This window comes from Solea senegalensis, linkage group LG3 (assembly GCF_019176455.1).
Source record: "Solea senegalensis isolate Sse05_10M linkage group LG3, IFAPA_SoseM_1, whole genome shotgun sequence".
Taxonomy (NCBI): Eukaryota; Metazoa; Chordata; class Actinopteri; order Pleuronectiformes; family Soleidae; genus Solea; species Solea senegalensis.
In genome coordinates this window covers 24780034-24798380 of record NC_058023.1, presented here as the reverse complement: position 1 = coordinate 24798380, position 18347 = coordinate 24780034, and the positions used below count along the sequence as shown (strand labels likewise).

The 18347-nt window shown below is 39.5% G+C and overlaps 1 long non-coding RNA gene across 1 annotated transcript in view; it reads right to left on the bottom strand.

Moving 5' to 3' along the window:
- Positions 1–7606: 7606 nt before the first annotated feature.
- Positions 7607–18347, bottom strand: part of LOC122767174 — a 72193-nt gene continuing 61452 nt past the window's right edge. The window contains exon 3 of the long non-coding RNA XR_006360176.1: positions 7607–7684. This is a non-coding gene — a long non-coding RNA (uncharacterized LOC122767174). The remainder of the gene's footprint in view (positions 7685–18347) is intronic.

Here is an 18347-nt window from a genome sequence, read left to right as displayed (position 1 = left end):
CAATGAATTAATTTTGGTCAACATAGCATCATGAATGGATTATGTCCCATACACATTAATCAGTATATCTACAACTAAAATATGACTACATTGATTATCTCAAAGTCGGACTAACACCCAGATAATGTGATTGAGAGTCCATTTACTGCTGCATGTATGAGTTTAGTAGAAGAAGCCAGTGTACAGAAGAATAAAACTGTGCAAAAATATGGCAAAATCTAGGCCAGTTCATTTTTGGACTTACAAAGTGACTGATTTTATGATATGTCAGCTTATCTAAATCTAATACTTTGTTCATGGACATTAAAGACCCCTCCCCTGCAGTAGCATAGCAGGGCTGGACACACTTCATTCAATAAATCGCTTACCAGCTATTTCTTGTAACTGGATCATAGCATGCACCATATTATGCAACCTTCTCTTTTATAGCACCATTGCATTGGTACAGATGAGTTCCTGCTCAACTGTTACCTCTGAAACCACAAAGAATGGTTGAGGTGATGAAAACCTCGATATGTAAAGTCTTCCTTCGTAATATTAAAACTGCTGTTGAGCATTGTGGTGTGTGATCGTGATTACTTCATTACATCTTGCACCCACCCACAGGACACATGGAAATCCTATTTGCTTGTTTTCAAACACAACAGTTTAATTTACACAAAGTCTTTAGCCATGGATTGGTCCATGATCTCTACGTGTAATTTCCATATCTAAAATGGTGATTCACCCATGTCTATGGACAAGGTTGGCAAAAGAAACTATTTCTTTTAACCCTTACCAGAATGGATAATTTCACTGTAGCTACGAAGAGTGTCAACAATACCAAACTATCCCTCTGTCAACTAGAAAATGTTTGATTTTTCCAATGAAAACACACACAAACACTGGGCATGCCAAATAAAATACAACTGAAAACAGCTCAATGCAGATCTGAAATTGAGTCACGCAACTAAGTGGATGTTTCACCCAGTGACATCTAGAAATTCTCTCTCTCTCACTCGCTCATTTTCGCGCGCACACACACACATGGTCCCACACTCTGTCCTGCACTGTCATGTATAATTTAGAGTGTGGCTGGGCAGGCAGATGCCTCATCCCCAGGGGGTCCCATCATGCCTTTGCAAGGATGAAACATTTAACAGCACAGGACAAAAAGGAACACACTCAAGAAATAAACAGGAAGGGTTTCTGGAATAATACATACACACACACAAGCATCATGTTCACATTCTCAGTCACATGGTTCCTTTTCAAACGCCCACAAACACGTTCAAATCACTTGCACATCTCAATTAGGTCCTGTCATGATCTAAGGAGAAATTATTTAGCTTTTTGTCTCACATTTTAATCACTCCAAATTATGATGCACTGACACGTGAGCTTCTGCTAAGTGTAAAAACAGTCTTTTATTATCATGACCTCTTAGCTGTCATGCACATGCCCCTCCACACACACACACACACACACACACACTGAGATGGTAGACAGTTACACTGGCTGTCCTTTTAAGGCAGTGACACTTAGTGAAAACAAATGGCCACTTGACTGCACATGCGTGCACACACGTGCACACACAAGTGGGTCATTAAATGAGTTGCTCAACAACTGTAAGAGTGCTTTTACACCATCCCCTAAGTGAATAACTGTGGAGAAACAACAACATGGCTGCAGGATATTGATATCATGTCCCATATTCTGCAACATGATAGGGCAAGAGTAAGCTGAATGTGTGCCTTTCAATGGTTGTGGGTTCAACCCATTGTTGTTAAAGGGGAAAAATCAACTTTTTAATAATTTTAATACTTATATTTGGGACTCTGGAGGCCCTACCAGTCGCCAAAGTGTGGAAAAAGAATACTCAGTCCTTTTTTCGTGGTCCCCCTTAGTGTAAGTATAGGCGATAAAACATGCAATATTGAATTCCCATCAAAAGGAGAGACAAGAGCTTCCTTTAGCTGAGAATGGAAGGTGAAGAAGCAGATATTTCTCCAGCAAAAACATTAGGCCTGTTTCACACTGGATGTGCCGCATGTGTGCTGTGGCTGTGTTGCGTGACTTCTGCGTTGAAAATCAGTAGTTCATTTTCTTAAATTATCCTGCTTGTTTTTAGCGGTTGTTTGTAAACAAAACTATGGTTCTGTTGAATTATAGAGACAGAAAGAAAACCTCTGGGAAGTGGACAGTCTGAGAGAGGAACAGAGAGATGGAAAGATATGAGAGAAAGTGCACCTGTGACAAACTTTTCTCTTAACCTTGTTGCCACAACAAAATACAGTATATTAAACTGTAGAGTACTTCATTAAAGGTGGCTGGTGCAAAGTGTCTTTACAGGGCCGGTCTTAGACATCTGGGGGCCCTAAGGGAAAAACAGTGGGTAGTCAGTGATTATATAGATCACGCAGGGCTCGACGGTGCGAGTAAAAGAGGTATGTGCAGCTTGTTAAATATATATATTCACACATGGACGACTAACAAAAAATGGGCAGTGAGGCAGAGGTGTCTTGCTTGCTGAATAAAGCAAAAAAAAGTCGCCGCAGCAACCTGACTGAACCTCACATGATCCATTCTTCCAATCTGTTGGCAGATCTGCCCATTAGCACGTTCACAGAGTCAGCGAAGACGTCTGCAATGTCTCTTTCTGATCCACTGTGTCTCTCCTCCCAATCCAGTTGTGCTCCGATGCGCACACGCACACACACGCACTCGTATGACTGTCACAGCAGGAGCCGCTCAAAACACCTAGTAACACCTGTTACTGTGTTGTAATGAAATAGTGTTTTCCACAAATTATGTGCACAAGATTAAAAAAAACAACTTTCTGGGGCTTTATGGTCTAAGTTCTCGTTTGTTCTCTCGCTGGGGAATTTTTCCTTTGATTTATGTGTGCGCACGCGTGCGTGCAGGTGTGGCTGGTCAGGGGCAGTATATTGACTACAGTAGACTACACTACACTGATATACCGCTTTGCTCAATCACCCTGCTTAAGGGTGATTGAGATTCACTCAAAAAAGTTTATTGGATGTTTCGAACACAATGTAACCTCTGTCCAGGGTGTGACCCTCCTTTCACCTTATGTCATGGGATTAGCTCCAGCTCCCCCACAACCCTCATGTGGAGATTAAAGCAGTAGACAATGAATGAATGAATGAACACAGCGTTATCGTTTTTTATTTTGTTGTTTTGTTTTTTTTAATTGAGTGATTAAAGCTTGATTGGTTGTTTTTGTTTTGTTACAGCTAGTGAGCAACTGCCCTGTGTGTTTTTCTTTGGTTTTTGTTATTTAGGATTTTGGCTATGTTAAGCTGCCTACTGTTCACTGTTGAACGTTTGGGTTTGTGTGGCAGATGTATAGACTGTGAGCCTCATCTGGCAGTGTGCGTTAATACTGCTACCTCCCCTAAATTAATGCTTTAAGCAGAACGATGTAATCCCTTTTTGTTTGTTTTGCTTCTCTTGTTATGAACAATAGACAGCGCTTACATGTCTGTGCTTCGTGACTGGTTGCTACCTGCTTTCTGTGGCTTTCCATACATACAGTAATTTATTACATTAGAGACGGCATTTTCACATGTTATATAACATGCATTTCGCCTCTGCCTCACTAACTAGTATCTATATCAGGCCTCACTTTGATAATAACCTTGTTTGATGTTGTGACAAAAGACAATATGTGTGTGTGTGTGTGTGTGTGTGTGTGTGAGAGCCAGAGAGAGACAGAGAGAAGCACACTAGGAAAAGCTCAGCAGTGCTATTCATGTGAGTAAATACAACTGGTGACTTCCTGCCTGGGGCTAGAAGGGTGAACAGCAGCTTAAATCAAGTGACATACACACATTTTTAGAAGTAACCAAGTAAGTTTAACTTCCTTGCTCACTTCTGGACTACCCTCTTACTCACTAGGTCTCCGTCGCTCTCTTGCTTGTTTAGGGTGCACCTCCATTTCTGACACACCAGGACATTGAACGAATCAGTGACAATTGGCTTTCCCAACACTGCATCATGCAAATTGCTTGCCACTATTGCAAGTGAAGCGAATGCTGCAAAGCTCTCGTCTTCGTGGGTTTCTCGTTATCTGCTTCGCCCAGTGATGACTGACAGGAAATGTGAATATTTGCTAAGACTTTTAGGTAAAGCAAAGGGTGAATACACCCAAAGTGTCAGCAAATGCTTGTAGAATGAGTGTGCAAGTAAGTAAGAGAGAGAGAGAGAAAGTATGGAAGCCTGAAGTAAGAAAAGCCTGGTTGTAGACTGAATATTAATATGTTGTGACCTTGACACAGGAGGAGCTGCTGGTGCTTGAAGAGAAGCCTCCTCTGATGACATCAGACAAGAAGACAGGGACTCCTACCTGATGTAACACACTGAGGCACAACTGCTCACTAACCCCCCTACCTTCTCTCTGCATGTCCAATCATCTCACCTTTTCTTGTCACTCCTGCTCCTCTTTCTGCAACATCTCTCCTCTGCAAACCTCTCATTTCCTCCTCGTTTCTTCCCACCACCTCTCTCCACTCATTTCCTGTTTCTTTAATCTTTTTCAACCACCCCATCATCCCCTGTACCCTGCACCATCTCCCCACTTTCTTGGGGTGACAGTGGCTCAGTGATAGAGCAAGTCAAGGTCAAGGGCTCAATTCCCTGGGCAAGACACTTAACCTCAAGTTGCTCCTGACAGCTGTGTCGGCACCGTGTGAAGGGGTATGAAAGCGCTGTATGTGCTGTATGATTGGATGAGTAAATGGGTGAATTGCAAATTGTCACGTGAAGCAGCTTTGAGTGGTGATCAATACTAGAAGAGGGCTAAATAAATATACTATTCCTTTCACTTTTGTGACCCCGTCATCTAAAACTTGGCATTATCCTTTTTCTGTATTTTCTTTTCTCTGCCACATCTCGATACCTTTCCTACTTCATTCCTTTACTACCACCCATGGTTGCCTCTTTCTCCTCCTGACTCTTGATGCTTCTGCCCTCTCTTCCTCCTCCAATCCTTTCCCCACCTCCTGCAAATCTGTCCATTTCATTGACCATCCCTCCTCTACCTCACTTTCCACCACCTCTCTTCAATCGTTCCCTTTTCATCCCTTCTCCCTCAGATTTATTTGCTTACTTTTCCCTTTATCTAATCAACACTTAATTTCCTTACATCTCAAGTCAGGTAGCTGGCCATACTACTAAACACCTCTCCCTCTCTTTTTTCTTTCCCTTCCTCCACTCTCCCTCTTTCAGCTCACTGCCAGGCTACCACAGCCCAAACTGTTCAGCTGCAACTATTCCAAGCCCAATAATTACAGCTTGTCAGAAAGAATTAATTTTCTCATTTCTCATAAAGACGTGTAAAAAATTACCATGTTATTATAACACCGCCACTCCCTGGAGGCACCAACAGAAACCAAATTTAATTTCAGAAATTCTTCCCTCGCACATTAAATTAAACACATAAATAAGAGTTTAGGAATTGGGTGGAGGTTTACGTGGGGGGAGCATATGTTCGTTAGCTGGCCCCAGCTCTGGGTAATGGCCGTTGTAATGTTTTTAGCGGCATGGCTATTGGTAAGCACCAATACATTTGCATGATCACCATCACGGCAGGCAAGTGAGCTGCCAATTAGCTCTGGTGCAGCTCTGGACAGTGCTGGGAGAAAGAGAGAGAGGACAGGGGATCTGTCTGGCATAAGAAATGCACGGCAAGATACAGAACAGAGCTAATTATCAAGCACGTATGGGGAATAGCATATTTACTACTGGGAGATGCTCAAAGGGACAGGGGGGCTTTCCACCAAGGATAGTGTCTGATAATTCTAAATGTTTATGACTTAAAATAGAGTAAGGATTTGGGTTCGCCGGTGCATATCCTCTTGCTCATTTTGCCGTGCTCATTTTGTGGTGTCAAGGCTCAGCAGGCAATAGGCTCAGTCAGTGGACACTGATCTAAATCATATGTCAGGAAACTGGTCAGTCATGGTAGGGTCAGGGAAAAAATCTTATCACAATATACATTTTTACATCACTTTAAATCAATATATATCAAGATATTAATCAAATCAATATTTCTGTAAGGCTTGGCAATATGGCTTGTAAATAATATCTGGTTGTTTCTCTGGACTCATGAAATGTTTCCTTTGAAACTGAAAATACTTAAAAACATACAGTTATTACTTTTCATTTCAGACGATATGTGCATATTAGATGCAATGAAATTGCTTATAAATATGGTCAAATTCTGATTTCAGTTTAATTTCTTAAATTCCCGGAGATTGATAATAACATCTTAAATATCTGCCTTAGGTGACGCCTTTGTAAAGTAATCTAATAAGTAACCTTGTGACCCATGACGAAATAAGATCAAAAAGACTTTGATAATAATTGATAATTTCATTTACTGCTTCTACAGTAAGCAGTAGTACAGTATTATTATTATTGTTCACTTAGTCAGACAGTGCAGTGAAAAAGTAAAATGTTTCACTTATTTGACATTTGCAAATACAAATAATCAGAGAGTGAAGTCACAGACTGGTGGAAGTGATGCAGCAGCCCACTTCCTTCTCACTTTGACGGGGAACTCCCACAACACAGATGAATGAAGTGTCCCCTCTAACTACCTGGCACAGCAAAAACTGGGACTTTCCCTGCCTGCAGCACAACACACACACAAACACACAGTGGACAGACTCATGGCCGATCTGACAGGGCTTCAACAAATACACACAGACAAACGGGCGACAGTCAGTAAAACCGGTGCCAACTAATTCTCCTCAACAGAGCAGCGATGAGGCCACAATCTGTGATCATGACACTGCCTTGACATCCACTATCTGGACTTTACACACACAGAGCAAGGGGACAGTATCAGCTGAGGCTGTATGTCAGGGTCATTTGTCTTGTATCTGTGTTTGGTATCATCGCCTTCGTCTGACTCTAGGCCTTGCCCTCAGTACAGCACTGTCCACTGCTCTTTGCCTTCACAGCCAAGTTCACCATGTCACAGCTTTTTCTGGTGACGTGTCACAACATTTACAGTCAATTTCATTTCTCGGCAAAGTTTTTAGACGAGCAGTCAAAGTCGGAGAATTAAAAATAATGGAATCGACCGGCTTCAGTTCATACCGTTTAGAGGAAAACTTCATTATTGGTATCTCTTGCTGTTGTGTTGAAGTAGATTTATTTTTCATTTCAACATGTTCCCATGTTCTACAAGCCAAGGGAACAAATGAGTTTCACTTTTAGTCAGTGCAACACAGTATAAAATGAAGTTACAGTGCAGCTGTAATATTTATGATATTGATATTGATCAAATTAAAGTATATTTAGTTGTATCACTATGTGAAAAAGAAAACTACACACACTCTGTTGTTACATTCCTAATATAAGTACATGAAACATCATGTTTCTAGTCACTGGTGCTCTTCTCTATTATACTGTTTACACGTTCTGTCAACAGTGGCCAACTGAGGGGCCATCCAGAGAATTAGCACCACCAGCCAGCTGAATGTGCAAAGCTACTACACACTCAGCTTGAGTGGATGGAATCACACCATAATTCACATTCTTGCTTTCTGAATGGAAACCTCTGTTATAGACCCTGATCAGTGATGACTTACCAGTTAAGTGATGGGACAACTTGAAAAGAAAAATGTCCAGAAGTCATCAATTGTCTCTCCACCAAGTCCTGGATAGATCACTCCTGGATAGATGGAAGAAAAACAACAACAGCTAATTAACAATGCCATATCAATGTCACCTTACGTGCATTATTATTTTAACTAAATGCTACAATTGTTTTAAACCCAATAATTCTTCCCTCAGATTTTTCTTTGTGGCAAGGAAATGACTTTGTGTCTCAAACTTCTGAGTCCATTTATGAAAAGAAATGTGTATGTGTGTACTGTAGTCATAAAAGAGGTTGGATGTCAGTTTACACTGATTTTCTATTACGGTAGCACATTTAAAATTAGAATAAATGTACCTGTAAAAGCCACATGCACATAGTTATCTGAGTGTGACTGAAAGAAGACAGTGAAAAGAGATCATATAGAAAAATTCACAAAAAAAAAAAACAACTGAGAATGAGGGAATGAATGGAGTCACCCATTCACTACTACTTTCCTCCCTTGCTACTTTCTTCCCCAAATCTCCTTTTCCTCTTTTCTTACCCTCCCACTCGTGCACCCTACATTGCTCCTCGCCCCTTCATACCAGAATTTCTCCATCTATCCAAGTCTAACCCAATGAGAACAGTGTTGTATTGTGCCAGCAGAGGCAATACACACTTTCATGGCCATTACTCCCCATGGAAACAGGCGAGCGTGTTCACATACACATGTGATGTTGACGTTGTACCCGCACAGTGGCTGCCTTAGACAATAAGCTATTTCAGGGCCAAATGGCTGACAAAAATCCATTTTTCCACCCCACTAAAAGAGATCAGGAATGAGGGAGGGAGAAAGAGCAGCATAGTGAGAAAAGCTGAAATCAAATAAACAGTGGCATACATCTGTCTTAAGCTGGATTTATCTCTGTATTTTGTCATGATTCTAATTTATTCTCCAACCTGCTTACAATTACCGCCTTTTTAAAAACTCATATTGCCAGGCTTGTTGTTCTCAGGGAGATTATGTGGTATTGGGAAATGAATAAGCGGGGGACTTGTATAAGGTGGGAAAGCTCCTAGTGTACTTTTCTAGATTATCCACTTGATACCAATTCATTTTCCTCAGTCTCTTGTCACAGTTTTATAAAGGAGGCAATGTAGGACAGACATGCAAAAATACACTAAAACACACACGCACGCACACGCACTGAAGAGTGGAGAGGAAGGGAGTGGGCTCATCATCTTTAGTCGTGATTACAACACTTGGCAAGCTCTCCCCTGCCTATTTGCCTGCCTATTGCCATACAAATGGATTAGTAAACCCTGTTCCATGAGTGTAGCGTCAGAGATTTAGGCTGACTTACAAACACCAATCAAATTTTGGTGCAGACTGTGTAGTCTTTTCCAGAGGAATATTAGGCGATGTGATTTGGGGACAACAGCATCTACACACTTAGTTTGGAAAACCTTAGGAGTTTGTGCATCTGCATGTCTCTTCTGGAGTCAGACAGCAGATAATCCATGGGAGGCCTGCTTGCTCATCCTTAGTTTACACATTATTAAGAGGAGGACAACTCTGTTGTGAGACAGAGAAGTGTTTATTGAGACAAGGACAGCGGGCAAAACTTCATACACAGATGACTCAGAGTTGCTTCACTGTAAAACATGATGAGTGATGTTATTGTGACTTAGTTAACAATGTTGACATCTGTTGTAAAATGTTTTGTCCTGTTCTCTCTGTAATAAAACAGCCCTTGACCTTGGACCAAAATTGGAATGTTTACTGGTAACTGTCACTAAACTTTAAAAGCCACAAATATAGCATGTGACCTGCCTTTGTGTTCTCTAGATGCAAATTAGGCTTAGCTTAAATGTGCATGTGTTTTCCTCTTGGTTTATTTTTTACAATCTTTGGTACAGGAAGCTTGACAACTGCACAGCATCCCTTTGTGAGACTTAACCAAATAGGTTCACATACTTAACAAGTTCTATTACAAGACAAGCAGATATTTTAGAGTCTGAGAGAGGTATTGATTGAACCCTTTGGATATGCTTTCAGGCCTTGTGTGTCCCGTTGCCCTGAGAAGAAACAAACCACTATTCTAAAATACAGAAAGCACTCACAGCACAAACCTCAACCATGAATGTGGTTTCCCACAGTTTCAATACTCTCAAAATCATCATTCCCATCAACACGGGCAATTGGTAGAACCAAAATTCACTCCAACTTCCTCACTTGTCCTGTAATTACTTTATTGCACAATAAAAAAAAAAGAGGAATACTTTTTTAAATAAAATAAAGAATTAACAGCCTTTTTTATCTGTGCCATGGTCTCCAGTTGGACACTAGGAATCGCAGGTGAGAAACTTTACCCCCAAACCTTACATGTCATTTTACTTCAAAATGCTTTAAGCACTAAACTGCTATTTTTAAAAGAGAAAACTGAGAGGAGCAATTTTAGTGTGGAGGGGCAAGCAATGTTTGGTAGATGGAAAAAGTGTGTGTGTATACGTATGTTTTTCCCAACCCAGAGGTACAGTTTGTGTGAATAAAGCTCTAAGCTGAGTTTCCATTAAGCCCCTTTCAACACAATACCTTTCTCTCTCAGAAACGCTGTCTGATGGAAATCTGCTTTTGTTGCCGACGTACCGATGTCCCTGCTATCTCCTGATGGAAGGAGAGAAAGAAAAGGTCTGAATGGGCTTCTATAGCCTAATGTTACAGACGGTTCAAAGACACACAAACACACACTTGCACAATCGCACACTCCATGTTCCTCCACAATGAAATCAATGCTCTAAGTTCCCCTCTATGTGCAAAGCATCTAAAAGTGCCACAGGCTTCTCATGATCAAATACCACATCATGTTCTGTAACTTCTGATTCTGATGCTAAAACAATGCTGCTTTTGTACTTCAGTACTCTATATGTTCACACGCGATAAAATATTCTGTTGCCATTTGATTATGTTTTTCAGATGTTTATTTGTAGGGTTTTTTGAGCACTAAATATTAAGATGCCACTACTTCTGTTAATACTGCTCATCAATCCCATATGTACTGGTGGTACTTTTTGGAGTATAACTTTCTAATAGAATAAATTATTTATTTTCACACTAGCTTGGAAGATCAGATATAAAGGCAGGTGGAGGATGATTCACTGTAGCTGTTACAATTTAACCAAATTGTTACAAATTTGAAAATGGATAATATGCAGATGGGTGTGTGTTCTTCGGTTACGGTGTTGGCCCAAATCATCTACAGCTTCTGCCCTGGAGAAAATATCTCACTTTATCTCTCCAACCAAGCTAAGCAGGAAAGATAACACAAGCAAAATCTTGTTGCATATGGGACAACACCTATTATCAGCGTCGATTCTAGTGAAATATACATAAACAGACTTTTGTACATTTGACTTTCTTCCCTGTGACTAAGTCACAGCAGGACTGTGGTTCTGTGTGTATGTGTCTGGCAGGCAGCAGGAGTTAGCCCCACCCCTTGCACCGACAGACAGACACGCAGATGTCTCTGCAGGATTGGGAACAGCGAAAATGATCAGAGACAATTGCTTAATTTATCCAGTAGTAATGCACTTAATGATACTAGGGTATTTCAAAATTTTACCCATTTAATACCAGGATTTGGTATCCTTACTCATAGACCACAGCAGTACAAGATATTCAAATCAAAAATACTCAACAACTCAAACACACTTGCAAACACCGTTTACACAAAGCTCATTCAATATGCCAGTGCACAGTGCATATATTACATATGCAGCACTAATTTCCTGCAAAAAGGATTACATTTATATTAACCATACATTTAAAAAGGTCCAGGGGAAAAGTTTTGATTCACGAGTGAGACTTCAAGTCACGGTAACATATAGAAACGTTTGATTTACACATCCCAAAAGGTACCGCTCTATAGTTGCCTTTCTCCAATTGTCTCCTAAAGGCAGCCTTTACTATTCAAAAAGCATTTCATTCTCTTTTCAATACAATCCATGGAACAACATTGGCCAAGAATTTCTATTTATTCCTATATTTATTTAAAATGGATAATGGCTACGAAGCTGTATTCGTAGCCATGTATTATGCTGACAATAAGAAAATGACCTCATTGTATCCCAATGGTGATTTAATTTTATATGATACGCTGTCTAATATAACATTATATACAATGCACCATTGGGTCCAAAGATGTTGTGTTGAACTACAACTTGTTGGAACAGAAACCTGAGCAATTAGGCATCAGTGACAGGGTACTGTATTGTTTGTTTATGGAGGACACATTTCAGTACCTTGACCTCTTCTGAGAGCCGGCCAACAGCTATTCAAACCAACAGCTCCTTTTGAAATACAACAGCACAGCTTTTCATTCCTGAGTCTAAATCCACCAGGGTAATTAGATTTATATAAACAAGGAATAATGTATTCTTTTTCTGTGCTACATTTGTGACACAAAACGGGTCGGTTTCATTTCTGATGGATGTCATTAAAGAACACCAGAGACACAGCAGTGAGACCTTGTGCAGACCTTGAACCAAACAAACATATTACAGAAGCAAACTCACTTAAGTATCATAAAGCCATTATATCCTGTTCTCTAAGGCTCATAACAAATATTTTCAGCAAGGACTACTGCACATTTAAAAACTTCACCTGGATCAATATGTCTTACATACATGAGGCATTCATTGTTCAAAGGTATTTGTTATGTTTATTCAATATTAAGAGTTTGGTATTAAAGTGTGTGCTCCTCTCTCAATGTTTTTTATCTCTCTTTTTTATTATTATCTCCTATTCTTCACTGTGTTCACCTGGGCTGTTCAGACTTAGGCAATAATGACACATTATGGTTGCCAACTGTCTTTAACCACCAATAGTAACCAACTGTTCAGTCTACAGACTAAATATGGCAAACTTTCAAAACAAAAATGTAGAACATACTGTAAAATTGTGCATAATATGGTACCCAAACTGCAATGTCTTACTTTTTTCTTAAATATCATCTTAGCAATGTCAACATTTTGTTCCTGGATTTAAAATATTTAGGCAGAAAATCAACTATTTTGCTCACGAAAGAGAGAGAGCACATTTTAATTGACTTACAAGACATTTTCCATAAATAAATGAATGAAACGGTTTTGGTTTGTTAGGATAAACAGCTGGTAGTACAAGTTTTCCAGGTCAAATATATGCTATAAAATATTTGCAAGAAGAAATATAAATTGAGGACGTCACTTGTTAGCACCGACTGGAACGGTTTGGTTTGATACAGTATGGTACCCGTTTTTTGCGTTTCCATTCTTTGTTTTCTGTTGTGTCATGTTCGATGTCATTGTTCGTTGTCGTCGCGCTATGCGACCATCGGACACAACTCATGCCCCGCTGCCAAGTAAAGGTACTGTTCTCAATCGAAACGCAAGCCAGACCCAGGGCTTTGGCATTCCGAACTGTATCATACAGTACCTAACTAAATCATACCATGAAAGCATTAAAGCACCAGCCGAACCCCAAAAGGTGCAAAACAATAGAATACTTTTAATATTTATTTTACTTCCTGTAATACTTCTTGCAGTACGTTTGTATGAGAGTTGCTTAAGTTGGAGCAGAGTTGACATGAAATGTATTCACATTTATCAACACAACATGTGAAAGCCAAAAAGCAAGGCAAATAGGTGAGGCATGAGTTGATTCTGTGCATCACATCTGGATGGATATGAAGGTAATTTATTACAAGACTGGAAGAATGGCTGCAGAAAAGCCCTCTCTTTCTCAGCCATTTCTATCTTGCTCTCTTCACCTCTCTTCCTCTTCATCTCTCACTCCCTCTCTGACAGTAGCTGTACCATTAACACCGCCTCCACAATTAGTGTCTTCTCACAAACTACACTTACACTCACACATACACACACAGTGACACCCCAGGGCCCTGCACAACCCAAACAGCATAATTAGACTTCCCCTAAACAAAGCACACACTCTGTAATTACTCTGTAATGTTACATAGCACAGGGGACTCAACAAAAGCCATTTTCTGCTGTTCAACTAGTGGCACATACTCATTCACACGTACACGCACACACACACGCATACACACACACACAATGCTCCCGTCCCATGTGTCTGCAACTGTGTATGTTTCTATTGATTTCATAGGACAAACCGTTCCCCACTGGCTGTTGTCTGGCCTGTGAGTATGCTGCAAGTACTTGCATGTGTGCATCATATACTGTTTCTATAGGTATGGCATGGTTGCTGACATAAATGATTGCACTGTATGTGTCCCTGAACTCGAAAGCACATGAAAAGACGGAGCAAAAAAAATAAAATCTCTTGGTCTAGTGTTGCTCAGACAAGGGAGGCAGCCACGCTAAGCACAGAAAGAGCAGAAGCACAAATGTGCATGTGCGTGTGCACACACAAACACACACTTCTTCCCTCACTGTCTCATTGCTTACTAGTCTCCAGAAAAGGACATGACTAATTTCTCTAGTCAGAGAGACAGCATAAACACACTTGTGCTGATACTATTCTTGACAGGACTCCCATCAACTCCAGCAATCTACCACCATCAACCCCAAATCTGAACTCAACATAGAAGCCCCAGTGACACACACAAACACACACCCACCCTTGTTTTCTCCCCTTTTTATGCCCCTCTGCCCCCAAGTCAGTGCAGATACTGCTCAAAGTCCAGCAGCTGTAAATTCAATATCTGTGCTAATCCAAGTATTGTGAAATCACATTAGATTTTAATCAGGGACTATTGTTTTTGCCTTGTTGGGATTTCTTTTTTTTCTAACTATACAGCATTTCAAACATAAATAAATATGGAATTTCCCACGTCAAATTTAGGGCTCGCAGACAAGGGTCTTTCCACACCAGATATACAGGGATCAACTTTATATTTACTGTAACTTTTCTGCTTGTGTGGAGTTTCTGTCCCACTCAAGATAAATACATTTTTCATGAAACTGGATAAAGAAGTGCTGTACAGTATTACAGTACAATGGCTCCTTCTATGTGTCCCATATTTCAACATTGATGATTTCCTTTATTAACCATAGCTGTGTACAACAGATGCAAAAAAAACAAAACAAAACATAGACGTGAGTATGATACTGCATAAATAACATGACATTTGATCATTAATAGCAGATATATTTATATACAATGGGTGTATGGCACAAGTACAGGGCTACTGTTACAATTTATTTGTGTGAGTCCACACAAAAATGGTTTTTCACAGAGTTATTAAACTATACACTTAATTAAACTGTCAATTGAAACGGGTCACAATCAACATTGTTTATTGGAACAGAGGTTATTTCCTTTTTTCCCCCTTTTCTGTCCACTTCCCTTATTGCTTTCATTTCTTCTCTAAAACCCTCAAATAAATCTGAAATATGTATAACGTCATCTGGGACTCAACATTGAAAATAAGGCAGAATTATCAACATTCTCACTGAGATGAGCTTCCTTTACTGAGCTGGTACAGTCTCCAGAATAGTGTCTGTTAAACTTCAAGGCCGTTTCTTCTTCCTTATCACACTTAGAGTCAATCAAGGCAACCAAACAATCTTCTCCATTACAACACAATCACTGGCATTACCAAATATGCACAGCAAAGAAAGACCTGGAAGAATACTGGGAGCACAGCTAAAACATTTTCATTAAGATCCAACATGGCTTAACAACTACACATACACTTCTCACAGGTTCCCTTGATCTCACTGGTTTAAAGTATGTTCTAAGACTGTCTGTAAAATTCCTTCATAATAAAAACTAGGGCCACAAAGTCCTCTAAGGGGAACCCCTGCTATTGCTAAAGGGTCAGCATGAAGATGTGGAGTGGCTCCACTAAGTTGATTAAAAATAATTGATTTTTAAATGGCTATGGACAGAAGTGGAAAAAAATATGGCGAAACAACATAAAAGAAAAGAAAAATACAGTATATCTTTTCAAAGAAAAGGTCACTCACAGTGTAAAAATTTGGAAACTGAACCCAGAACACTGGTGTTGAAAGAAAAATCTATATGACCGCCCATCACCACGGCATCCAAGCTTTCACTTTCTTCAGCACTACTTCAATGCCGCACCACTCCCCATTTTATCAGTAAAAAACATGCGTCAGGTAAAGAGACGTGCAAATAAAAGAGTCATTGTGACAACAACCCCTATGCAAACTGATAAAACTATATTTATGTTTTCTCAAACAGACTTCCATGTGTGACCACCCAACAAATTTGTGGTTGTATGTTAGAGATGGAAGCTGCTTGTACATGTTTCGATTGTCAACTTCTTCATTCATTGCCCGGAAAACAGTAAATATCGCTATTGAGCCGTTTAATAAAATTTTTGATCTGTTTCATTTTCACAGTCATATGTGAAAAGGTTTCTCGACCTTAAAAAACAACAACTCTGTATTGGAAATAGTATTGGTTATATATACGGTGGCTGTATGCTATTTTTGCATGACTCTAGAACCCAGGTCACTAAAGGACCACAGTTGGGATCACATCCCACGAAGCATCCTATCCAGTCCTGTACCAATTACCATGAATTATTGATAATTGCCACATTTGAATCCAGGAAATGCAGATGACATGTGCTGTAAATGACCATGTAACGGCACTCGGCTAATCAGATTAGAGAATTGGGGCCACACACTGAATGCATGACCAGAATGTCTCCATCACCGAACATCTTTTCATTTCAGTACAACCACACTGTTATTGTGAGACATGCTTTTCAGGTGTATGTAAAGTGAATGATGTACGCCACTTTTTTTAATGTCGGAATTGAAGTACTTGTCTTTTTACCATGACACGTGTGTTTCAAATTATCTTTCAGCTGTTTCTCTATCTGCTGCATATGCTACAGACACAACACAGTTTAAATGGGTGCCCCTGAGCAAGGCACACAATCCCACATCGCTGTGTTCACTACTGGTGTGTAAAAAAGGATGCTGGGTTAAATGCAGAGGTCAAATTTGCCATCACTAACCAGTGTGTGTGCAAAAAGAACTAATTCTATAGTGAAGAGCTCCGACATTTACTTGATTGCAGTAACAGTGAAAGTATATTTACTTATTGTCCGTTTTTATAGGGACAGATCTATTAACAAGAATTGACAGAAACAGAGATAGATGGTGATAATATAATTACCATTGTGTAAAACATAACAGACCCACATTAGACATAAGGGAGGAAAAAAAGACTGATAATCAGAAAACAATTATGTAGATATGTAGACAGATGATCTTTTGATCAAAAGTTAATTCAGTTAATTTAATCAATTTTCACTTAATTTTAGTCCCAAAATAGTTTTATATGTGCATCTACATTACTACGTTTGCTAGACATTATAATGTTCTGGACCTTTACTTAATTCTTTCTACCTAGACTCTCTCTAAAGTATATCGTTTATTGTAGAGCTTATTTATTTCTAGGTGTTACTTGTGGTTTGTATTTTCAACTGTATTCTCTGTACTGCTGGTTAACTGAATTTGTTTTTGTGTGCTACAGAAAAAAACTACTCACCATCCCAGTGATGCAGGGACACACCTAGGCTAATGCCAGTTAACAGATGACAACCACAAAATTAATTCTAGAGTTGTATTAAAGCTGTTCATTTCTGTGTACATTTTTGGTTGTTTCATAGGTTTAGACTATTTTTATATCTGAAATATGTTTTAAAAATAGCTCCAGGGTGTAACGTCTGTCGCACCCTAAGGATTTCCAATGAATTACTTCATTCCTGAAATATGACGTACTCCTAGCTGATCTCGCACCACCCATGTCCCTGTCAGCCTGACGTAAAATAAATTGGAAGTGATTTATCAAGTAAATATCTTCTGGCGTGGTGAAATGAACTCCCATATTTCAAAGCTGTAGTTAAAACATTAAGAATTAATCCTGTTTTTCTTCACAGAGCACATCTTCATAATAGCTGATTCATTTGATATAAAATCTGTTTTTAGTTATGGAAAATGTTATTTTTAGTTTTGGGGGCTAGATTGCGAGTCATCTAGGGAATTAATTTTTGGATTGTAAATCATAACGCATCAATACTAAAACATACTAAAAGTGAACATACAACTGCGCTCACTGAGCTTCACAGCTGAATAATACACGACATTAGAAGCTCCAATAACCAGGCATTATAAACAAAAGTGACAGACAAACATACACATTTATATAAAAACATAAAGGCATTAAGGCCTGTTGAGAAAGATTGTGTTTGTTTCAGTATGTATACGTTTGCACAAACACTTCAGCCAATGCAGCTGTGACTCTCCTTTGCTCCTTTCCCCTTCCTCTCCATCTCTCTTCTTTCCATCTTATTTGCTCCTATTTACTCATCTCAGCTATTTTTCTCAGAAACAAGGAGCACTCCACCCCATTCCAGCCACCAATGCCATCTGAGCAAAGAACCACAAACACACAAAAGGACAAAAAAGGTGAAATTATTGATTTGATGTCTGCATCAATTAGAGGTAAGAGAGGACAAGAGTAGGAGCAAGAGAGAGGGAGAAAAGAGGAAGGAGAGAATAAAAGTCAGTTGTTGGCATCACAGAAATAACGGTTACGGAATAGTAGACAAATGTACAGTATATTGCTGTGGAAATATTTAGAACACTTAAATACCAATAAAAATATGGTAATACAATCAAAAAAAAGCCCACGTTTGTGTGGCAGAGCTCGACCCTACAAGTGCTATGCACACACTTCCATGCCACTGCACAA